Source organism: Petaurus breviceps, unplaced genomic scaffold (genome assembly GCF_028583685.1).
Source record: "Petaurus breviceps papuanus isolate PSGF00001 unplaced genomic scaffold, PetGlider_PUasm1.0 90847, whole genome shotgun sequence".
Taxonomy (NCBI): domain Eukaryota; kingdom Metazoa; phylum Chordata; class Mammalia; order Diprotodontia; family Petauridae; genus Petaurus; species Petaurus breviceps.
The window spans coordinates 12,557,218-12,583,513 of NW_027187360.1; the positions used below are offsets into that span (position 1 = coordinate 12,557,218).

General features: G+C 37.3%; 1 long non-coding RNA gene across 5 annotated transcripts in view; it reads right to left on the reverse strand.

Annotated features, from left to right (window-relative positions):
- The window catches only part of LOC138149447 (uncharacterized), a 66,673-nt gene that overhangs the window by 18,963 nt on the left and 21,414 nt on the right, over positions 1–26,296 (reverse strand). For 2 of the 5 annotated variants that reach the window (XR_011165329.1, XR_011165328.1), the window contains 2 exons: positions 24,282–24,372; positions 18,576–23,147 (listed from right to left, as the gene is read on the reverse strand). This is a non-coding gene — a long non-coding RNA (uncharacterized lncRNA). Of the gene's footprint in view, positions 1–17,569; positions 17,655–18,575; positions 23,148–24,281; positions 24,376–26,296 lie in introns of those variants that run through there. The other 3 variants (XR_011165331.1, XR_011165327.1, XR_011165330.1) reach the window with 2 other exon arrangements.

Consider the following 26,296-nt stretch of genomic DNA (forward strand, 5'->3'; position numbering starts at 1 on the left):
CACGGCTAGTATTTGTGTTAAGTGTCTGAGGACGAATTTGAACTCAGGTCCTCCCGACTCCTGGGCCAGTGCTCTATTCATTGTGCCACCTAGCCACCCAGAAATAACACTTCTTGACCATAAAATATTTTATAATTATAATAACAACCATTCACACTATCTGGTCTTGGTTAAAAAATAGAAGAATAAAATAAATTAAACAAGTGGGAATCAAAAACAATGGAACTCAGTAATTTAGTATTTGATAAAGTGGAAAACATAAATTGCCTAGGAAAATCTCTTTATTTGGTAAAAACTGTTGGGAAAACTGGAAATCAATCTAGAAGAAATTAGGCTTGGACCAACATCTTATACCATACTCCACAATACATTATAAATGGTAACTTACTATGAGTAGGAGGTGTATTCTTAATCAAACAAGAGGTAGAGGCAATTATAAAAGAAAAAAACAGATAATTTTGATTATGTAAAGTAGAAATGCTTCTGCACAAGCAAAATTAATGCACCTAAGATAAAAAGGGAAACAAAGGGGGGAGGGGGAATCTTTGTACTAAATTTCTATGATAAGGGTTTGGGATCCAAAATATATAAATTTTATATTTATGTGTAGATAAATAACTATATCTGTTTTTCGATTATACATGACTAATAGTCATTTTTTTTTTAAAGCAATCGAGGTTAAGTGACTTGCTCAAGCTTATATGGCCAGTTATTTCTGGGTGTGGTGCTAAGTATCTGAGCCCAGATTTGATCCCCAGGTCATCCCAACACTAGAGCTGGTGCTCTTACTTGCTGAGCCACCTGGCTGCCCCTAAGCAATTGGGGTTAAGTAACTTGCTCAAGGTTACACGGCCAGGTGTTTCTGGGTGGGTGCTAAGTGTCTGAGCCCAGGATTCGATCCCCAGGTCATCCCAACACTGGAGCCGGTGCTCTTACTCGCTGTGCTACCTGGCCACCCCCTAATAGTCATTTTTTACAGTAATTGTTGTTGTTCAATCATGGTTGACTCTTCCTGACCCAATTTAGGGTTTTCTTGGCAAAGATACTGGAGTGGTTTGCCATGTCCTTCTCCACCTCGTTTTATAGATAAGGAAACTGAGGCAAACAGGTGAAGACCTGCCCAGGTTCACACAGTTAGAAAGTGTCTGAGAACAGATTTGAACTCAGGAAGATGGGTCTTCTTGGCTAGAGATCCAACACCACCTAGAACAGTTCTCAAAAGAAGAACTACAAAGTATTCATAGCCATATGAAAGAATTGTACTAATCACTGATAATAAAAGAAACGAAAATCAAAACAGTCCTGAGGTTTTACCTCACACCCTAGAAATTGACAAAGATGACCAAAATAAATGGGAATGGTCAATGTTGGAGGAATTTTTGAATGATAGACATACTAATATATTGTTGGTGGAGCTCTGAAATGGTATAATCAGTATGGAAAGCCATTTGGAATTATGCAAATTAAATGACTAAAATGTCCATACCCTTTGAACCAGAGACTTCATTACTGGCCTTATACCCCAAGGAAGACATCAGTAAGAGGAAAGTTCCCACATATACCAAAATATTTATAGCAGCACTTTTTTTTTTCAGGTAGCAAAGAATTGGAAACAAAGTAGACCATTGATCAGGGAATTGTTAAATTATGGTACGTGAATATAATGGAATACTACTGTAATCAAAGAAATGATGTGTGTGATGAATATAGAGAAGTATGGAGAGATCTACATGAACTGATGTAGAGTGAAGTAAGCAGAGCCAAGAAAACAATATATACAATAACTATAACAGTGCAAATATAAATTTTAACAAAGCACAAATCAGAAAAATAAAAATTGTTAAAATTAAAAAAAAACAAGCATGATTCAAATGAAGATACATGAGAAGACACTCCATCGCTTAACAAAGATGTGAAGTCCATAGATGTTGCACATTGTACATGTTTTCTAACTTTTTCAATGTTTTGATTGATCCAATGTGCTTTATTTTTTCCCTTTTCTTTTTTGTCTTTAAAAAAATACTACTTGTTATATGATATGTCTCTCTGAAAGGGGAAATGGGAGGAATGCTGGGGATAACTATGATGATGTAAAAATCAGAAAACCTCAATAAATACTCATTTAAAAAAGTAACTAGTTTTGCCCCTTCTTCCTTTCCTTCTCCCTTCTTTTTCTCTTCTTAAAACCTTCAGAAGACAACTTATTCACCCCTAATTCCTCAGCTCTCCCTTGCAATAGGCATTCTTTCTGTGTGGACAGTTATGCTAAACTGTTTGAAGTGATAAGAGAATTCATTTTGGAGGCTCTAAAATATTTCCAGTGGGACGCCACCATACCCTAGGGGATTTATGGCCTGCTCAGCCTTTAGAAGTCCCTCTTTGGAACTTGTGCTGTCCTGAATGGTGAGTGCATGAGTAGGAACTCATGTAGCCCACTTTATCTGACTAACTCCATCAATGCTTCACATTTCCCCCGAGGCAACATTACCATATGCCAATATGTGTAGCCCTCCCTTCTCTTTCTCCCTCTAAGAACTATAATAATATCAATATGGCTCTTACTGTTTGGAAAGGTCTGTCCATCTACTCCCACCCCCATTCTCTACTTACTATCATTGTAAACTTCTAAACCAAAACATCCTTCCCTGGCCAGAAAATAGGTCTTCTCCCTCATTAGAACATAAGCTCCCTGAAGGCAGAAACTGTAGTTTGTTTTTTTCCTTGTGCCTTTCTTTGCATCCCCAGCACTTAGCACAGTACCTGATACGTAGCAGGCACTCAGTAAATGTTAACTGACTCACTGACATTGTCATTCATGATCGTGGCAAGCATCGATGATAAGCTCATCCCATTCTGTGTTGATATTAATGATCAGTTGCTGCATCTTTCAAAGAAAGAATTTTGGAATTATGTACCACTTTTTAAATGACTACAAGTTCCTCCCTGAAACAAATGGCTATCTTTTATTCTTACACTGATACAATAAGGCTTCAAATCATGAAATACTATATTGTTTGAAAAATTAAAAATTGGAGCTAATCCAGTGGGCAATGAAAAGGCACGTGATGGATGTAAATAAGCTGCAAAATATTACCAAAGCAGAAATTGCTCAACAAAAGTAGTGTAAAAGTATCATATACACTTGCTATTTGTCCTTCATTCTCAAAGAGGACCATGATATTGGGGAGCTGATGCCATGACATGCAAATGAACTGAATTAAAGTGAGGGAGGGTTGTACAAAGTCACCAGCCTCACTTTTTCCTCTGGAGCCATCTGGGTCCAGTGGCCGGATATGGAGCAGGACAACTGGAAATGGCCCAGGATAAAGTGAGGGACCTTGGCCTTTTCAAGCTAAGACCTTTAACAGGTCTCAGTTTGACTGAGTCATTGTCTATTCAGTGATTAAGGCTTAATGAAAAAAAAATTTTTTTTCAGTATTTCTGACCAAAACAGAAACAATTGTTATTTACATTCATTCAATATGCATATGTGTGTATGTATATGCATATGGATATATGTATATGTATGTAATGTTGTATGTGTGTATGTATGTGTGTGTGCCAGTATTATTTATGAGCAGCAACATGGTATAGTGCAGAGGTTCCCAAAGTGGGTAATACTGTCCCTTGCGGGGTACTTTAATGATGGGGATGTGTTATGGGAATGGAAATTAAAGATCTTCCCTGCCCCTATTTTGATAGGTTTAAGTGCACCTGGAGCCTATGTCAGGAGGCTTGGTTTTTGGGAATGCTTTTTGATTGGGCAGTGGATCAAGAGGATTGTTACATTCTCTGAGCAAGGAGAAAGCTATATAAACCCTGATGTGAGGCTTTGTTTTGGGGCTCACTTTGAGAAGTGTTGTGTGATTTGACCAGATGAGACTCTGGGTAGCCATTGAGCCCCCCGGCTTTGAAAACCCAGATGTTGGTGCTTCCCTCTCTGGTAACTGTGACTAGGTATGGATGTAATGGTCAGACAGTTGGAGGCCTGTCTGCTGAATTGTTTCTGTCTGCTTGTAACTTCCGTCTGTATTCTCTGAAGTTCAGGGTGCTGACTTTTCCCCCTGAACTAGGTAAATGATGTTTGATTGATTAAAGCAAGATTGTTAACCCATTTTGAGTTGCTTTCCTTTAGAAAAACAGATCTAAGAACCTGTGTTGGCAGCCTCCCTGGGGATGTTAGGGTGCTTGCTGCCACAGGATGGTAGTAGAGTTGAGTGCAAATCAGGGGTGTTGAATAAAAATAAGGGGGTGATGGGAGCCTAAGGAAAGAAGAGAAGAAAATTTTGAAACACCATTTGTACATGTTTCATCTGTTGTGTGTCAGAGTTAAAGTCATAATGATTATATTATTTTCCAAATAAACACACAGAATGTAGTGGTCAAGTCTGCAGAAAGTCTTAACAAGCAAGTGCTGGCAGGTCACGATGTTGTGTATTGTTGGGAAATCCAGGATGCAAGGGCAGGAATATGTTCGTATAATGACTTGTTTATAATACAATACTATACAGTTACATGATACAATATTGCATCATCAAAATTTCAATGCAGGGAAAAAATCACAAATTTACAATAAATTATTAAATTCAAGATGCATCATTTTAAAAAATTATTTTTTTGAAATGATGCAAAATTTTAAAAAACATGTTAAAGGGTTAAAGAAAGTAGATTTCCATGGGGGCACTGAGTAATTTTTTTTAAGGGGACAATAGGCCAAATAAGTTTGGGAACCTCTGATAGAGTGGAATTAATGAGAAGAATTAGGCTAAATCCTGGCTATGTGACAACATGCAAAGCTCTTCACCTTTCTGGGCCTCAATTTTCCCTTTGATAAAATGGTAATAGTAAGTTATTACTACATACTGCATAGGGTTATAAAGAAAGTACCCCATAAATCTTAAAATGCTATTTAAAATGCAAGGCATTATTGTAATACCACCTCTGCCTTATGTGAGCCATCCTGAACACTTGGCTACCTATCTACTTCTGCATAATGCCTAGCCATATTACACCCTCTCAACATAATGATAAAACTAAGAAATTACCTCTGGGGCAAAACATTAATGACATTCAACCTTCTCTAGCACATATTCTTGTGGATGACAATACTGTAGTACCTAATTCTAATTGTAGTTGAGAGAATCAAATGAAATTAGATGTGCAAAATGCTTTGCAAACCCTAAAAAGCCACAATAAATGTCTTCTATAACTAATACATCAAGGATCCCTGGACATGGGACCTATGTCCAAAAACATAGATCAAAACCAGTCCATAACTTAGTAAACAATTTTAGGAAATTGCCTCTCAGAGAAGTTGTGACTTGCTTTGGTCACACAGCTCTAGAATTTTATAGGCTAGATTTAAAGTCAGGTCTTCCTGACTCTACCATCCTATCTAATCTTCCAAACCACATTGCCTATCATCATCATCATCATCATCATCATCATCATCATCATCATCATCATCATCATCATCATCATCATCATCTCTTTAGCCTGACGTTCAAGGCCATTCATTCCCTACAGTTTGGAGCTAAACTGCCTTTTCTGTCATAGTTCATATTGCTTTTCTTTATACATCTATATTCCAACCAAATTAGGCTACTTCCTAATTCTCATCCTGTCTGGTCTAGAATGAGTGTCCTTTCTCCTGTGTCTTCATTTCTACCTATTGAAATTCTCCCTTTCCTTTAAGGCCCAATTGAAGTGTCCCCATTCAATAATCAATTGTCAATAAAGATTAAGTAGGCACTTTACTAAGTGCCTAAATGTGCTAAAATAGTCCCACCTTCAAGGAGCTTACAGTCTAACAGGAGGAAACAATCCATGAAAGGAAGCTGCAAAAATGGGGTGGCAGTCACCAGAAAGTACTTTGGGGAGTGGGGTGGCACAGCACGATGGATGAGGAGTCAAAACTGAGCAGAGCAGCTAATAGAAAATGAAGAGATGGCTGGAAAATTCCGAGCCTTCTATAAAAGGAGGTTTTGGGAAGAGTTTATTGCTCTACCCTCCAGCCCCCTACTCATAACGGGGAGACAACAAAGGGAGCTAAAGAGGTGTTGAGTTTCAAAACTGAATCAATCTCCATGATGGTGTGATTTTAGGTGACGAGCTTATACTATGGGAGGTATGATGATCCTGTAGCCCAAATCAAGCAGAAGAGAGGATGAGAAAGGAACTTTTTCCGATTTCCACAATTGAAAGAGGTCTTGATGTCCTTCCTCAAATTTCAGTGGCCCTTTGCCTAAACATTGGCTTTCTATTTAACCTATTCTCATTTATATGACAATTATTTACAAGCAGTTCTGTCTTCTACTTTCTCTCCCACTATCCCTAAGACTGTAAACAAATTCCTTAAGGGTATGAACTATACCTTATTATATATTGTTATCCCCAGTGCCTAGGACAGGGCACTGATCATAGTAGTAATTTTAAGAATTTTTTTAAAAATTAAATTGAGCTCTTCTTGCTTCCTCTTTTTCACTCTATTACTGCTTTTCCTTTTCTTTCTTCTAAGCTTGTGACTTAAGTCACTCAATGATACCCAGAGGCATTGCTTCGCAGCCTCAATGATTAGCCCTGTAGGTTTAGGAAGTGATTCTATTTTAACTATGTTTCTGCAAGAACATTTTTCCTTGGCATGATATCTCTGTAGTCATCTCTACACACAATCAGTTGATGACTTAACTCGTCAAATTAAGCCCACCCTGATGAAATACCTGTCTACTTAGCAAACCATTAAGAACTTAAATACCACTGTCCAAAAGCCAATGCCATGTAATGACTATCCCTAATGGTTCCTCTTTCTGAAGGCAGGTTTCAACATGCTACTTAAGGAAATAGAGCTTTCTTTGGACTGAGGCTGGATAAAACAGCTCATGTTACAGTATGAATTCTGTCTCTCTTTAAGAAGAGAAACATATTTCCCATACTTAATGGGTTTCCTTTTTTTTTTTTTTAGTATTCCTCTTCCATTACTAATTTCTGGTATGATTCCTAATAGTCAATTAAAAATAATAAATATTTTGAGGAAGTTTGAGCACTATTATTTTAGGAAGTTTTGAGTACTATTACTTAATTCCTAAAATTATTTTAATAGAACCCCAAATCCTAATTAGAATTTCATTTTATTTTTGTTTTATTCCACATGCATCATTTTACATTTATGAAACATTTTTCAATCATCCTCTGTATATAAAATTATTTATATCACATTATCACAAAGTCATAACTAGAGATCTTATCCATTCATAATGAGTAATTTCCTTAGAATGACATAGAATAGTTTTTGATACTAATAGCATGGGAAGAAATCAAGACAGCAAATGCAGATATTCCTAATCTCCAAATTGCATTGTCACAAACTACATCTGTATATATTGTCAGGCCAATGTATTTATTCTGCGAGGAATAAAATCTGAAGAGAAGTGGAAAACAACTATAATGTCTGCATAGTATCAAAATTCCAAGTTGACTTATAATCATTTATATATTTGTCTTGTTCTTTGTCTTAGATTGTAAGAGCCTTAAAGTCAGGAACTCTGGCTTTCAAATTTATAAGGTCACAGAGTTTAAAAAATGTTAGAGATTAGTCAAACTTTTTTCATTTTACAGAAGAAAATCAAGGCCTAGAGAAATAAAAATTATTTATCCACAGGGCCCCCACAGTAATAAGTAGCCTCCTGTATGAAAATACTAGGTTATGTCAGTGGAAGGAAAAGAGAGATAAAAGATTGAGATAAAATATGATCCCTGTCTTCATTGAATAATAGGAAGTGATGACAAATAGATGAATAACTATGATACAAAATAATACATATGTAGATAAAAGAAGTAAAAATAAAGTGTTATATGAGGACTGGGGCTATTAAGATGGTTTTTAAGGTTATTACCCACTAGAGGTATCAGGGAAAGCTGTATGGAGAAAGTCATAGTAAAGGGGTTTTTAAACAATACTGGGGGGTGGGGGTGGAATTTCAGGGATTGAAATAACAAGAGAAAAGGAAGGAATACAGGAAAATGCAAGGTGAACTAGCTGAAGCAATTACAGATTTGTCATTAATGTCAACCAACCTACCAAAGAGTTATTTTACAGAACTAGAAAAAATAACAAGATTTAATTAGAGGAACAAAAGATCTAGAATCTTTAAAGGAAATGATGAGGAGAGAGTAGAAATTAAGGGTACTTAGAATGAATAAATCTCTGACTATATTGTAAATCAGTACCCCTCTTGGAAGAAAATTCTGAACCCTGCATTTTAGGCACAAGATTGCCAGAAACAATTTTTTATTAATTTAGATTAGTCTAATCTAAGAATTTCTGCTTAGAAGCTATCCCATGGCTCTTAAAATTTCTCTCTCAAGAAAAAAATAAAGTCATTTCAGAGTTGGAGATGTAGAGAACAGACAAAATTTCACAATGAGATAAAAGAAAGTACTCAGTAAATTTAAGAGTTGTTTCATCAAATAGTACAATATTCATGACTTTCCTCACATCCTTCAATAATCATTTTCCTAAAACATTCAATCCCTCTTTGACTATTCCCTTCAAGATTTCTCCTCTATAGCTGATCAAAGGTAAACTCAGGAAACTGAAATTATCAAAGGCTTCTTTTCTTTAGTCTGATCATTACCTGAATCTAGTCAATAAGTCCAGTCACCTCCCCTTTAGGGACAAATCCTTCCTAAACTTATCAGAAGAGAGGGGAGGAGGACATTACTTTGGAATTATAGTTAATAATAACTAACATTTGTATAGTACTTTAAGGTTTACAAAATGCTTTACACACGTTAGTTCATCTTATTTTCACAAAAACCCTGTGGGAAAAGCATTATTATTATCCCCATTTTTCAGATGAGGAAACCGAGGCTAAGTGAAGTTAAGTGACCTACCCAGGGTTACACACATATTAAGTGTCTGAGACAGGATGCAAATTCAGGTCTTCCTGACTCAATGTAGTAACACTCTATCCTGGCCACATACATAATCCAGTTATTTCAAAGGCTGATAATATTTCTTTTTCAAATTAGTTCAAAGGTTTCAAAATCTGATCATTTAAAATTTTTCTTAATGACTAAAAGAGGAATCAGGAGAGGGGATTAGTCTGCTTCTACATCTTGAAAATATTGTGTACTAACTCAAAAATAGAAAAGCAGATGAGTGGACAGACTATAAAGCAAAACCCAGAAGCAACTGAATTCAGCAATCTAGTATTCAATAAACCTAAGAACACAAACTAAAGGGGGAGGAAGGGACCTCCCCTGCACAAGAACTGAGAAAACTGAAAAGCAAACTGGCAGACTATAGGTTTAGACCAACATCTTACACTATATACCACAATAAGCTCCAAATGGATACTCAATCTAAATATAAAAGATCTCATTGATTTAAAAATTAAAAGAGAACAAAATGAGATATATTTCATAGCTATCACTACAAGGGAAATTCTTAACCAAGCAAAACATAGAGTAGATTTTTTTTTTTTTTGCTTTTTGGAGGGCAATTGGGGTTAAGTGATTTGCCTAAGGTCACACAGCTAGTAAGTGTGTCAAGTGTCTGAGGCTAGATTTGAACTCAGGTCCTCCTGACTCCAGGGCTGGTGCTCTATTCACTGTGCCACCTAGCCACCCCTAGAGTAGATTTTAATATGTAAAAATAGATCTTTTTGGTTAGATAAATCTTAAAAGTTTTTATTAGCTTTTCACTTTTAAAAGTGTTATTTTTTGGTTTTACATCACTTTCATTTCAAAAATAACCTTTCCCCTTCCTCTACTCAAGAGGCAGCCTCTATGATAAAGAATTTTTAAAAGAGAAAAAAAATAGCAGTTCAGTAAAATTAACCAATGCCCAGTGATATCAAACTCAGATAGAAACAAGGGCCCCTAAACTATACATAAGGATCCCTATGGATTATATGTTATTGACTCATTGTCACTGTTCATTTTTCATTTTCAAAGAGGACCAGTGACATCATGGATGAAAGTCTTGGCTTGCTGTAAACTGTGAGGCAGAGCTGTGCAAAGACCTCAGCCTCACTCTTTCTTCCTGAGTCACTGAAGTCCAGTGGCAGGACGAAAGTCAAGATGACTGACAATGGTCCAGGATGAAGTAGAAAACATTGGCATCACCAAACCGACATACTGACTTAATTTGAAAATGTAACATTATCTATTTTTATTTTGTTAAATATTTCCTCTATTATATTTTAATCTTTTTCAGGCCATACTCAGGAGTGTTGTGGACAGTGTTGCCTTCTGGCCCTCACATTTGACACCTTTGCAAGGCATCACTTGAATATGACAACATATGCAGTGTTCTATACCTATAGTCTCTCACCTCTGCAAAGAAGAGATAGAAAAATATATTCTTCTCTATTCTTACGGACCACGTTTGATCATTAAAATTATTAAGCATTAAGTTTGACTCTTTTTTGTTGTTATTCTTTGCATTTATATTATTGTAGTCAATGTGTATATTATTTTCCTGCTTCTGCTTACTTCATTTTGCATATATTCATGTGTTTTCCCATCATTCACTTTATACATCATATTTATTGTTTCTTATAGCACAGTAATATTCCCTTTATTATTTATTCTTATTTATTATATATTATTATACACCACAACTTATTTTTCATACCATAATCAACTGTCAACTACTTTGTTTCCATTTCTTTTCTGCTACAGAAAGTGCTGCTATAAATATTTTGGGGTACGTAGGGCATCTCTTTTTAATCATTGACTTTTAGGGTGTATATGCCTAAGGGTGGGCTCTCTGAGTCAAAAAATATTAACATTTTAACCATTCTCTTAGCATAATCCAAATCACTTTCTAGAAAAGATGGACTAATTCATAGCTGTACCAACAGTGTAGATGTGCTTTTCTTTTCACAAAACCTCCAAAATTGATTTTTCCCATTTTCTGTCATATTTGCCAATTTGCTGGGTATATGGTGAAACTTTAGAGTAGTGTTGACTTGCATTTCTCTAATTATTAGTGATTTGGAGAAATCTGTCATATGGTTATTTAGAGTCTACAATTCTGGCACATATCCATTAGTACCTTATCCACTGAGGAATGGTGCTTGGTCTCATATATTTGTGTTTGTTTAGGCATATCTTGGGTATCAAACACTTATCAAAAATGTTTGATGCAAAAATTTTCCACCAAATTATAGTTTTCCTTCTTATTCTAGTTGTAATAATTTTATTCATACAAATGCTTTTAAATTTTATGTTGTTGAAATTAACTCACATCTTTCGTAATCACTTCTATCCTTCTGGTTAAGAATTTTCCCTCTAGCCATAGCTGTGAAAGGTATTTAGTCTGATTCTTTTCTACAAATAAGATCAATGCAAATAGGAGAAGAGATATTATCTCCTAGGAGAAAAGAAATCTTTGTGTTAAATATCCTTGGTAAAAATCTGAAATTCAAGATATGTAAGGAACTGACACAAATCAATAAGAATAAGCCATTCCCTAATAGATAAATGGTCTGTGGGATGTGAACAATTTTCAAAAAAAGAAATTAACAACCATATGATTTATATTAGGTTTTGCATTTCTTGTCAATAAGTATGGGAGAGGTAGGGGGAGGGAAAGAATCCAAAACTGAAAGTAAAATAAAATTAAATTTAAAAAATAAAAAAGCAAAATGAAAAAAATGGTCCAAATACTACTGTTAAGTGATATGCAAGTTATCATATCTGATTCTAACTCATACCCATCAAACAAGTGATAATAAAAGATAAAAATAATTAGTGTTAGAAGGATTATGGGAAGACAGGAACACTGATGCACTATTTTTAAAATTTATTTTATTCCAAACTTGAGAAATAAAACAAGCATTTCAGTAATAGTATAACAGGGGGAAAATGATTGCACATTATAAAGAGTTGTTTTGCCCAATTAAATGCCAATAAATTTAATTTAAATGAAACGGAAGAATATTTACAAAAATATAAACTGCCTAGATTAGCTGAAGAGGAAATAGAATATCTAAAGAGACCTATTTTAGAAAAAGAAATTGAACATGCCATAAATGAACTTCCTAAGAAAAAAGCACCAGGACCAGAAAAATTTACGAGTGAATTCTATCAAACATTTAAAACTAATTCCAATATTCCAAACGAATTCCAATATTAAATAAACTGTTTGGAATAATAGGCAAAGAATGGGTCCTACCTATGAAACAAATATGATACTGATACCTAAACTAGGAAGAGTAAAAATAAAGAAAATTACAGGCCAATTTCATTCATGAATATGAATGTAGAAATCCTAAATAAAATACTAGCTAAAAGATTACAACAATATATTACAAAAATTATACATTATGATCAAGTAGGATTTATGCCAAGAATTCAGGGATGGTTTCACATAAGAAAAACTATTAACATAATTGATTATATCAATAATAAAAATCATATGATTATATCAATAGCTACAAGAAAATCTTGATAAAGTGCAACACTCATTTATATTTTTAAAAATCTTGAAAGTATAGGTATAAATGTATTTTCCCTTAAATTGATTAAAAAAAAACATTTACCTAAAACCATCAGTAAGCATTATTTGTAATAGAGATAAGCTAGAAGCCTTCCTAGTAGGATGAAGTATCAAACAAGGATGCCCACTGTCACTAATATTATTCAATACTGCATTGGAAATCCTAGCAATAGCAATAAGAAAGAAAAAAAGCAATAGAAGGAATCATAATAGGAAATGAGATAATAAAACTATCTCTTTTTGCAGACAATGTGATGATCTACTTGGAAAATCCCAAAGACTCAACTAAAAAGTTAGTTGAAACAATACAAATAGCAGGACGCAAAGCAAATTCACATAAACCATCAGCATTCCTATATATCACGACCAAAAACCTGAGAGATAATATACTATTATTGGTTGAAATAATATTGAAATTTTTCTGGAATAATCCTTTCTGGAAATAAAATTGAAATTACATTTAAAATATTCATTATTCTACTCATGCTCTTTGCCTTAGTGATCCCACTACCTTGAACACAGCCCAAGGAGGTCAAAGACAGAAAGAAAGGCTTTATACACGCCAGAGTATGGATAGAATTGATCGTTAGTTTAAGGGGGAAAATAAAAAAAAATCCCTGGAAACAACATGGTAACCATCAGTCAGGGTAAATGGTTAAATAAATTGTGGTTCATGGATATAATATAACCTTATTGCTAAGTAAGACATGACAAATAAAAAGAATTCAAAGAAATAAAGGAGATTATATGTGTATATACATACTGATACAGAGTAAAGAAAGTAATACTAAGAAACAATATACATAATGACTAATAATATAAAAAAATACAAAAATAAAAGGCACTTAAATATAGATGGTGTAAGTAATTATGGTATCAAAGAATAGATAATGAAACAAGTTGCCCTTCTCTCAACAGAGCTAGGGGGACCACAAGGCTGGAATGGTACATGTATAGTTAAATAAGACTGCTTAATTGATTGGGTTTTATTTTATCTTTTCTAATGCCAAGGGGAATTTAATATGCAGAGAGTGGGAGAAGAAAAAGAATTAGGTATATTATGAAATCATTGTAGTATAAGAAATAAAAGATGTTAATAATTACCTTAAAATTTAAAGCAATCCACACTGCCTTCTTCATTTGTTCCTAAGAACTAAGTTTAGGGCATGTAAGAGGCACAATGAGTATTCTAACTTGTCTTAATCTTAGAATATATTGGGAAAGTGCAGGAGTATTTGCTGTGGCCATAAAGGTAGGATTTTGTTGTTAAGTCATTTCAGTCTTATCCAACTCTTTGTGACCCCATTTGGGTTTTGTTTTGTTTTTATGGCAAAGTTACTGGAGCTGATTTTACATATGAGGAACTGAGGCAAACAAAGTTAAGTGACTTGCCCAGGGTCATACAGATAGTAAGTGTCTTGTTTAAAAAACTAACTGTACGAGTACAGGATGGGGAAAGTGAACAAAAGTTCACACATAAAGGAATTAAGGGCTTTATTGTATTGCAAAGTCAATAGGATTCAATAGTATGATACAGTAGTCAAAAAAGGTAATATTGACTCAGGCTTCCTTAACAGAAACATCATCCAGAACACGGAAAGTTTTACAGTCCCTTGGTACTCAGGCCTGGTTCGAACACATCTATAAAACTGAGTTCAGTTCTGAGACTTACATTTTAGGAAAGGCAAGATGTAAGGTACCCAGGGGAGAGCAACCAGGATGATGGGAGGATTTGAAAACAAGTCATAGACTTACTAGTTGAAGGAGTAATGGTGTTTCCACTGAAAGAAGAGATGAGCTGTGGGGCATGTTGGAGGGAGTGCTGTTCCATAAGCAGTATAGGCATGATTGCTTTATCATTGTCCTCAGATATTTCTACAGGTGTCAAGTGAAAAGATTAGGCTTAATCTGCTTGTCCTCAGAAAAATTAAATATATAGGTTTAAGTTATAGATTTAGAACTCAAAGTGACCTGAGAAGTTATCTAGCCCTCTCATTTTGCAGAAAAGGAAACTGAGACCCAGGGAAATTAAGTGATGACCAGGTACACACAGGTAATAAGGAAAATCTGGGATTTAAATGAAAGTCTTCTGACTCCAAATCTAAGATTTTCCCCCTGTATCATGTTGCACAGATGTATGCTGCAGAGAAATAGATTTCCATTTCATTTATGAATAAAGACCCATAGCCCAAGGGATGAAGGCACTTTCTCACACCTAGGACCCCAAGTTGTTAGCTCCCCAGTACAGTGCTAATATACTAAAGCAAAGTAGGACTGGATCAGGCATTTATCACACTCTCTGAATCATTACACCTCCATCTAAGGACATTAGACACTAAATATAGCTTAGTTTTGGCTTGCCTCAAAAATCCCAAAAGGGAAGTTCCCTTCTAGATATTTACTCAATATACAAAACAGATCAGGTATAGAACTGCTATTTATTTCCTTTACCACAAAATAAATGCTTAAAACACAAAAGAATCATACATGCACACTGACAAACACAAAATATGCTATAGTAGTCTATCAGACATTTCACTCTCTCCAGGTTATATTTAAAACATTAAAATATGAAACACTTTCTGGTAATGCTGAAGAAGCATCTAGCCTCCACCTCTGCTCTCCTCTGCTCAAATAACTCACTCAAGGTCTATATATTTTGGCAAGCCAGGGCATGCATTATTCATTCTTCTCTCAGTGGTCATCTTTTCCTCTAAGAAATTGGTTCTAAGATCACCTCCAGCTGGGCAAAAAAAAAAAACAAAAAACCCAGACCCAAGAGTTTGAATTATTGAACCTCTTTAGAGGTTTTCTGGAATATAGGATAGAGCCCTAAACTTGGAGTCAAGAATTGGATTCAAAACCTGTTTCAGACACTTACTAGCTTGTGTGACCCAGGGGGAAGGCACTTAATCTATCTGTGCCTCAGTTCCCTCATCTGCAAAACAAAGGATAGCCTCTAAGGTCCCTTCCATCTCAGGACTGCTATCCAATCGCCTATGCTTAGGGAAGGAAACACAAAGCAGGAGCAGCAGCTGAAGACTTGAACTTCAGTCTCAGGCTTGTCTGGGCTTAGCACATGGGCTTGCTGTCATAGGTAGGTGGTTGCCAATGCCGAAGGTGGTGGGAAATAAGGTCTCCTCAAGGCTCCATCCAATAGAGTTCTGAAGTTTACTTTAAGAGATGGAAAAAGAGAGGGGAAAATTGGGATGGGGGGGAGAGGAAGAGAAAAAAGGAAAAGAGAGATGGAGGAGGGGAGAGAGACAGAGAGAAAAAGAGACAAGATAGTGTGCTCAGAGAAAGAGACAGTGTGTTCAGAAGTTGTCCATGGGGAACTCTTCTTGATCAGCCACCAATCATTTTCGACGTGTCACCCCCACTGTGATGTTGGGAGAAAAAGGGGGAACATGAGAATCAACTAGAAGCCTCTGGTTGAGCGTGGACTGCTAAAAGGACCAGTGTCGATGTGTCACCAGAAGGAACTCAGCTCCAGGCACAGCACGTGAATGACAGGAAGGAACCCTGGACACATGTGTGCCCAGAAGGGGCCCAGCTACAGGAATGTTCCCCAGAAGAGACGGCCATTATTACATAAGGAAAAACTTCCTCACAATGAGAGCTGCCCAAAAAAAGTGAAATGGGCTGCCTTAAAGGTTAATGATTTTCCCATAACTGGACATCTTCAATCAGAAGCTGGATAATGATGTAATCTGCTCAGACGAGGTTTCTTCCCCCAGAGGGAGGAGGAGGAACACATATAAGCAGTTAGAATGACTGATGAGTACGTAAGTGTAGCCCCTGAACACCAAAGGAATTTTACCAAACCTGTGTTCTTCCTTATCTAGCTTTCTCATGATTGATATATTCAAAAGTGCCTGGGGTCTGGCTCAGTACATTTGTCCTAACTTGATAGGTTTGTAAAGGGCTCAAGTTCTCTTTGTCCTATTGGCCATAAAACAATGCTATCTCCAACTACCACCCACTACTCAGAATTAGCTTATTTTCTGGGCAGGGTTAGTGTCCTGAGACTTTTTGGACTACTTAATTTCTCAGAACCCCAGAACAAAGGTTGAGACCTGGGATGGCAGTGAAGTAAACTGCATTTGTCTGTTTGTATCCTCTGTGTCTGTGTGCACAGGAAGTCTGTCTATTACTGACATAACCTATAGGTAGATCAGACCCAGTGTAGGGGCACATTTCTGTTCCCTGAAATTTTGGATCAGAATCACAAAGATGACCATTTGTTTGGGATACTGCAGAAAGGATTTTGCTTTCTATAAAGACTGGATGCTGAACAAGGTCCAATCTAGCTCTGAGATTCTACGAATATGATTGAATTTGGCTTTCAGAAGCCAAAATAAGTCCAAGATCCATGGACCAGGACCACAGAAGCAGTAGTTGCTTTTGTGCTTCCCACATGCCCGTTTCTCTGACCCTGGAAATGGAGCCCATGAATCTTTCATTCTGACCACATTTTACAGAGGGAGTACATAGCAAAACAGAACAGCACAACACACAAAAGCCATCCATCTGTGAGCAAGCATGTAAGAACTTGTAAACACTGTAATGGAATGTTCAAAGGGATTGAAACTTAGATGCTTAACACGCACTAATGGCTGGACACATGGGAGGCTATAAAACAGTGGAGGAATTTAAAAGCACAGAAAGGAAAACTCCATGGGAAAGGGAGGGAATTTCCTTGTGTTCCCATTCTTATGACTGGATGTTGTAATTCTAAATATTCAAACTTGTGCTTGGCTATTTTGAACCAAATGAAAATGGGTGAGGAAAATTTCAGATCTGTGTGCTGCTACTGAGTCACATGGAAACAAGGCCACGAGTCGAGCAACAGGTTTTGGCTGTCTGTAGGCTGCTGACCTGTTAGAAGGATATTTAGCTGGACTGCTGAAGGGCCCATGAGAGTGGGGTGGTGACTTCATTAAGGTTCAGCTCTAGCTCCTGGGGGATTTGTACTCTGTATTCAAACTCAAAACAGTCCCAGAAGCAATTTTAAAAGGAGAAAACAAAAACAACAACAAAACCATTTCTTGTATGGCTTACCCCAGCTGAGAGTCAGTTGGAAATATTCATCCAATTCCCCAAAGCAGGTGAAGCTAAAACCCAACAGGTGCAAAGCTCTCCTGGGCTTTAAAAAAAAAAAAAAAGACCCCATCAAAGGTTCATATAGCAATGCCTTCCCTTGTACTAGATAGATATTAGGTACCAAACTGTTTAATCAGAAAATTTACTCAAACAACTGCATACTGAATTATATGAATTCTCCAATTTTTCACTTTAACCATAAGACTTGCTAGCTAATGTAATTAGTATTAGCACAGTCAGTAAGGAATAGTGGAAAGAATATTGGCCGTGTGATCAGAAAATCCAGGTATAAGTCCCACCTTGACCACTTACTTAACTGTATGACCTTGGGTAAGTACTTTGGGTAACACCTCTGACCCTCAGTTTCCCCATCTGGCAGTGGGAATAACAAAACATAAGCTACTTTATGGCATTGTGACAAAAAAATGATATAAAGAATACAAAGCATGCTTTATATTAGTAGTATTCTTTATTAGTAGTTTTTTTTTCTTGCTATTTAATCATCAAACTGATCACACCCAAATAATAGCAGCTTATAGCTTCCTTTTCAGGTTTACTACTAGTAGTTTGTATTTATATAGTGCCTACTATGTCCCTGGTACTGTGCTAAGTGCTTTACAAATATCTCATTTAATCCTCACAACAACCTTGAGAGGGAGGTACTGTTATCCTCATTTTACAGTTGAGAAAAGTGAGACAAAGAGCAGCCAAAAGCGACTTACTTGGGGTCACACAGCTAGTAAGTGTCCAAGGCTAAATTTGAACTCAGTTCTTCCTGACTTCAAGCCCGATACTAAATCCACTGCAGCACCTCACTACTGCCCTTACAAAGCACTTCATACATATTATCTCCTTTGTCAGCCCTTTGAGATAAATTGCTTACATGGACGTTTTAATCTAAGCAAAATTATAGGGGACAATTAAGATACCAAACCCACAAAGGAAAGTTTAAACATGAGTTTTAATTAATAGAAAAATAAGAATAATAATATCTCATGTTAATACAATGACATACCATTTAAAAGTACTCGACAAAGGAAATGAGATAGGTGGTGTATTATTATCTGCTTATTACAGATGAAGAAACTGAGGCTTGGAAAACTAAAATGATTTACCCAATGTCAAAAACCAGCAAATGGCAAGAACCAAGACTAGAACATTTATTCCCCAACTCTAAATCCAAGCGGCAGTCTTCTATGCTGCGCTGATGCTGTACCAATTGTCTTCCTTGTTCATTCCAAAGAAAATTCTTCTGGTCTTAAACTTTCTAATTCTATTAAAATGAGCTACTTGAGCCAGGATTTTCCATTTTTTATGTGCTATTTAGAAAGAAAAAAAACCCTAAGACAAACCCAGGACAAACGAGGGACAAAGGAAAATGACTGAAAGGTGAGCAAATAATAGTGATAGTTCACCGTTCTAAAACACTGAGTCTTACATTTTCATTTTAATAAGTATTTATTAAGTGCCTCCTACATGCAAGACACTGTGCTAAGTCATGGGAATACAGAGACAAAATAAAAAACAGACCCTGCCCTAAAGAACTTTACATTCTGCAGGGGAAAGACAATATTTGCACAAATAATAAACACAATATAGCAACACAGGGTTCTAGGGCCTCCCAGTTAGTTACATTAATTAATGCCCTAGTTCCATTTAACCAATTAACATCGATTAGCTCTTCCAAAGCTATGTTTACTTCAAAGATATGACAAGAACAGAAGCACAAACATTCACTCCCTTGATACTCAGCCCTTTACCACTTTAGTCCCTGGGGAGAATGGGCTCAGCCTTAATGTAGTTTTCTACATCTTGCCCTACCAAATTTGCTTCCAAATGCAGGATGTTTGATGGATACCTAAGGCAGCATCTCTGCTTCTGCTGGACCAGGCAAGTCACCTTACTAGGTGTTTACAGGTTACAGGTCTTTGCTCTCCACTCTTTAGTTTCTAGAAAATGCCAGAGTAGATTCCAGCTCCAGGATTCTGCCACTCACTCACCTGAATTTTTGAAGCTCAAAAGGTCATGTTTTAATCATTTTTCAGTGGTGTCCAACTCTTCATGACCCCATTTGGGATTTCCTTGGCAAAGATACTGGAATAATTTGCCATTTCCTTCTCCAGCTCATTTTACGGATGAGGAAACTGAAGCAAACAGGGTGAAGTGACTTGCCCAGGGTCACACAGCAGAGTTTGAAGCCACATTTGAACTCAAGAAGAAAAGACTTCCTGACTTCAACCTCAAGCACTATCCACTATGCCACCTAGCTGCCTGAAAGGTCATTGTCATTTCTAGTCTCTTTCAATTAAAGCAGGAAACAACAAATGCAAAGAGGCAAAGAACATAGACTTCTATGCATGGGTCACAGGTCAGCCTTGTCTAGAGTGGTCCTATCACAATAGAAATTCTGAGAGTCAAAACTCCCAAGAATGATTAATTTATCACTTGGGCTAGCAGTAACCAATAAAAAGGGTCAGTGGTCTTTCTCAATGATCAAAGACCTTGAGTGACAAGGTTTGTTTGTTTTTTTAATAACAATCAACAAGATGGCAGAGTTTAATGCTGAGCAATGACATAGTAAGAACTGAGATTATATCATTTGGACTTTGTCCTCTGAAACCCCCTTAACCATAGCCAAGACAGGATTCTAGTCCCAAGAGGAAGCTTCTCTGGGATGGGAGTTGCTACAATAGTTTAAGGAGATGAGATTTGACTTTTTAGATTAATCAAGTTTCTCTGGAAAGTAGGTGATTGGTGGGGTTACAAAAGTGGAGGTAATTACAAGACAAAAGCTTGACCTATAGGCAAGTTTCTCCTGGATGTGGGTGGTAGGAGAAGTTTACAAGGGAAAGGAACCAGGAAGGCGAACATTAAAACTAGCTTGATTAAAGCTTAGCAAAAAGAATTGAAATAAAATTTCAATTTTACAGTCCCAAGAACTCTTCCTTTACAACAAGTCTCTCTCACTAAACCATACAGGAAAGAAACAATCCAGTGGACAGGACTTGGATGATTAATACTCTGAACTCTGGCTAAGTAGGCAATGAAAGAGGCTGCTCTTAATCAAGTGGTTTGCAGGCCAGAGCCAGTTACCTGGTGTCTGCACATGGTGCTAAGTCTACAGGAGGATTTCACTGGTCAATCACTCCGTGCACATTCATAAGGACTGAACTCATTAGTCAGTCCTCTGTTGTTGTTCAGTTGTTTCAGAACTGTCCAACTCTTTGTGACCCCATTTGGGGTTTTCTTGGCAGAGATACTAGAGTGATTTGTCATTTCCTTCTCCAATTCATTTTGCAGATGAGGAAACTGAGGCAAACAGGGTTAAAGAGACTTTCTCAGGGTCTTGACTTTCTCAAAGAAGACAAATGGCATTACAAGATGATGTCTTAACTTGTTTATGAACTGGATTTAAGTGAGGCAGAGTTTCTCAAGGTCATCAGCCTCTATCTTCCAGAGTCATCCAAGTCTAGGGACAAGACAAAAGTCAGGACAACTGGTAATGGCCTGGGATGAAGTGGATGACCTTGGTGTCTTTGATGTCTGACCAAGTTTTAAGGACTCCACAGCACTTGTTTTAACCGCCTTCATCGCCACTGGAACAAATTGTTCTAATCTGCCCATTTCACTGGGAGAAGTCTTCACATGCTTGGGGTAGCACCTCCCAACTCACTGACAGGTTTGAAGTCTCAGTTAGCCTCAACTTGGTTTATTCCATCTGCCAAGATGGGTTTTCCAGGAGGTGACAGAAGATAGAATTCTATGTTCAGGCAACAGCAGGTGAGTTAATAATGTGGCTAGAATATCATCAGTACATGAAGGAGAGAAACATGCAACATCTATAAAGGTCAGCTAGAGCCTGGCCCCAAAACATTCTAAATTCCAAACCAAAGGGTTTACATTTTATCTTGGTATAATCCATAACCCATTGACCAAAGGACTCTGGGCCCACATGGATCAAGTTCAGTTCTGGAGGCCTGTTCATTATTCTCCTACCTGAGACTGAATTTGAGTGATATGGCCCCCCCATTACTGAAAAGTTATTCAATATACAATAGGGTTTAATTCGTGGGACAGCCTTATTTCAATCCCTAGAAAATATGTAAAATGCAAAAGACTCACAGGAGGCCAAGAAGACATCAATATGCTAAGTCCACTGGCTCTTCCTAAGAGATAAACCCAATTTGGTGGCTGCTGAACAAGCACTCCCCTTCACCTGAGACCTGCAGTGCCTGAGCAACTCCTGGCAAAAGCAGGGAGGCCTGGCAAGATCCTGATCTCATTCCCCTCAACATGGCAATCAGTCAACGAGTTTTTATTAAGTGCTTACTATGTGCCTGGCACTGGGAATACAAATACAAGCAGGAATACAATAGAAGCAGAGAATAATCCCTGCCCTCAAGGAATTTACATTCCAATGACAGAAAGCAACACATTAAAGGAAGCTAAAGAGGGGAGTGTGGGGAGATATCTGGCATAGAGGCATGGTGGAGGAGTCTGGATTGCAGCTTGATGAAAAATGAAAAGATAGCTGGCCTGGCTGTTGTTCAGTCGTGTTCCACTTTTCATGACTTCACTTGGGCTTTTCTTGGCAGATACTGGATGTGATTTGCCATTTCCTTCTCCAGTTCATTTTACAGAAGTGGAAACTGAGGCAAATGAGATTAAGTGACTTGCCCAGGGTCACACAGTTAGGCAGTGTCAGAGGCCAGATTTAGTGTCTGACCTCAGAAAGATAGGTCTTGCTGACTCCTAAGGCTGGGTACTCTATCTACTGAGCCGTCTAGCTGCCCCATCTGGCCTGGATACCTTCCTTAAACAGTTTCTGGGAAGAGTCCTCCAATCAGAGGGGGCTAAAGTTATTTCTGAAGTGTATGAATTCCAGAGCTAACATGATCTTCCTGGATGAAGAGTTCTACTGGGCAAAACAGAGGAGTCCAGATCACAGCCTGGGGAGAAACAATGTGGGTATAGTCAAACACCTTGAGGGATTGCACTAAAATCTTTTTTCCCATGAAAGGAGAGGAATAAGTATTGTTTAGTGCCTGCTATATGCAAGGACTGTATCAAACACTTTTTTTAAACAAATATTATCTCATTTGATCCTCACAATGAACCTGAGATGTAGGTGCTGTTATTATTCCCATTTTGCAGTTGAAACTGAGGAAAAACTTTGTGCAAGGTTTCACAGGAAGCAAATGCTGAGAACAGATTTGAACCAAGTTCTTCCTGACTCCAGACCCAGCACTCTATTCATTGTGCCACCAGCTGCATCTAATGCTACTGAGGAATGAACACATGAGAAAGTCTCCTTCTTGGAGGCTAATGCTTAAACTCTCTACCTTGGGAACTCTTTCAAACTTGGGGACATCCATGAGGTAACCCCCATGGTTGGAAAAGTTTACTCTGATAATCACTTCTTCCAGTCCTCATGTAAACACATGTGTACCTCTGCTGTGTGCTTCCTTGGGAATTCTATCAATGCCCCAGGTACATGAGCAGGAAAAGTCCATCTTCAGGAACTTTATTCTCAAACCTATGTTCAGAAAAAGAAATTGAAAGGCAAGAGGCATTAGGAACTTGGAGTCCAGGAACTTCAGACAACCAGGGCAAGCACATGCAGTTCAACAAATGCTTCTTGGAGGAGAACCAAGAAAGAGAAAGCTGAGGGAAGAAAGAGAATGAAGAGGAGGGAGTGGTCAGGAGTGTCAAAATCTGCAAAGTCAAGATGATGAAAACTGAGAAAAGGTGGTCAGATTAAGCAGTTAAATCATTGGTCATCTTGGAAAGGGATGATTCAGTGGACTGTGGAAGTCAATCCAATTTTCAAGGGGTTTTAAGAAGTGAGTGGAGCCAATGAATGTAGATAGTTTTTACTGGATCTTGGCTGTAAAAAGGAGCAAAGGTTTGGAATGATAGCTTGAGGGGGTGGAAAGGTCAAGTGAAGGTCTTTTACAGATGCAAGCTGCCTGAGCATGTTTGTAGACAGAAAGGAACAAGCCAAGAGAAATTGAAAATAAGTGAATTCTATTAGAGAGTAAACATTATTATCCCCATTTTATAAATGGGAAAAATGAAGGCCAGAGTAGTTAAAAGTGACTGCCTAGGACCTTTTATCTAGTAAGTAGCAGAACCTAGAACCTAGGTCTTTCCTGTATCTTATATCTATCTCACCTGTACATGTATTGTTTGATACCACAGTATGTCCATAGCACCATGTAAAATAAATTGAAGGCATGATTCTTCTTGAGTTCTATACCCTTTGGAAGCTTCTCATTGCTAATAAGCTCCTGGGAATGGGGGAGAGGGAAGGGAGACAAAGCATATGCCTACAGTTCAAAATTGCAGAACATTAGAGCTGAAAGGCACCTTAGAGACCTTTTAATTCAACTATTTCTCCCACCTCACATTTTACAGATAGGTAAACTAAGAGAAAGCAATGAATTAGCACATAAGCAAGTGGCTATATAGAAAGGCCATAAACTTTCAAAGAAAGACTATAAGCATTCATATACGGAATATGAGTAAGAGTTAGAGTAGTCTAGAAAGGCCTCTTAGACAAGGACTTAAGGCCTTGAAAGAAGGGTAGAATTTAGAGAAAAGAAAAGCAGAATTTAAATTTCAGGCATTAGAGGGGTGGTAGGGAAGGGAGGGAACAGACTGAAATTACCTTTTTGAGGTTTAGGGGAAAGAAGCAAGGGGGATGTAGCAGCAAGCACCCCATGCGTCCTCAGAGTGGCTGCTCACACAGGTTCTTGGATCTGCTTTGATAAAGGAAAGCAACTCAAAATGGGTTAACAAGCTTACTTTAATCAGTCAAACATGTATCGTTTACCTTCTTCAGGGGAAAAGGTCAGCACCCCAAACTTCAAAGTATACAGGCAGAATTATCAAGACAGAAACAGATCAAGTAGACAGATTTCTGAACTGTCCAACCATTACATCCATACCCAGTCAACATCTGGGTTTTTCAAAGCCAGGGGGGCTCTGGACAACGGCTTCCCAGAATTCAGATCAAATCACAGAACACTTCTCAAAGTGAGCCCCCAAAACAAAGCTACACATCAGGGCTTATATAGCCTTCTCCTGGCTCAGAGAATGTAACAACCTTTTGGACCCACTGGCCAATCAAAAAGTATCTACTGAAAAACAAGCCTCCCTCCCCAGGCTTCAGGTGCACTTTAGCCTAGGGGCAGGGAAGATCTTCCAAATTTGCATTCCCATTACAGGGGGTCAATTAAGTAATAGGCCTGATTGAAGGAATGGTGCATGTAGAACAGTCCAAATGTTTTCAGTAAAAAGGCAGGAAAATATCCTTTTCTCTAAAGACCTGAATAAAGGACAAGGGAATCTTTCCTGAAGTTTCTACTTAGGGGCCCAGAATTTAAACTCAGGCTACTATTAGAAACAATTAGCAAATAGGCCTATGTAGAGGACAGAGTGGAATAATTTAAATAGAAAATGATCACTGGTTAATTCATCAATATTTTCCACTGGATTAGAAGATTAAGGGGTGGCTAGGTGGCCCAGTGAGTAAGAGTACCGTCCTGGAGGGGAGGACCCCGGATTGGTTCTGGCCTCAGATACTTAACACCCACACAAAAAAACTGGCCATGTAACCTTGGGCAAGTTACTTAACCCTAATTGCCTTTAAAAAAAAAAAAAGATTAAAAAAATTTTTTTGAGTTAAGGTAAGTGTTAAGTGAGGACTACTTATTTAAGATGGCTTAGCTAGTCCCAGGTTTCACACAACTCTGTTAGGGCAATAACTATTCAATTTTTGGACCTAACCCCTAACTGATATATTATCCATCCTATTACTAAACCATACCAAGTCAAATAAATCCAATAGCAAGACCACTTAATTACATTTCTAAGTTATGCTTATTTTTTACTTCTATCAACCACTGGATCAATGACTTTAAGTTAAGGGTATGTCCATAAGAAAGAATTTCCCATAATTCTTGGAGCTAAGAGAATATCACTCATAATTAAAGATTCTCTGCATAATGGCTACCATACTTCTTAAATTGTCCTCGAGTCTAAAACACGTTACATTGCCAAGTAATGAAGTGGGAGAGAGAAGATAGTCATATTATGCATTATGGCTATAGCACATCTAAACTCTAGGTTCATATCTGGAACATGAAACTCCAAAGCCAAGGTAGAATTTTTCAGACATTCTGCAATATGCCTGAAGGAAGCCCTGGGAAAGATCATCTATTTATGCAACATGCCATACCCTAAGCATATGCCCATGAAAATTTGAGTTCTGAAGTGTGTGCTTTGACTCTATGCTTGGAGTCCAAAGGACTGGAAAAGGATTAGATGCATAGAAATGAAAGAGATTAGACACCTTTATCATAGGATGCGGAGGATATTTTGTTAGCTTATCATTTTGTTATTAATATTGTTTTATAACTTAATTAAATGATTTTGCTAGTGGATTTATTTGTCTTGGTATGGTTTAACCATAGAGTAGTATATCAATCAGGGTTTCATTCATAAATTGAATAGTTATTAGCCCAATACAGCTGTGCTGAACCTGGGAAGAGCTAAAGCATTTTAAATAAGTAATCCTCACTCTAGGAAAGAATCCAAACTGACTTCATCTAAAATAGGCTTGCTCAGTGATAGATACAGAACTTATTTATTCTGGGAACTCAATTACCATATATTCATGTT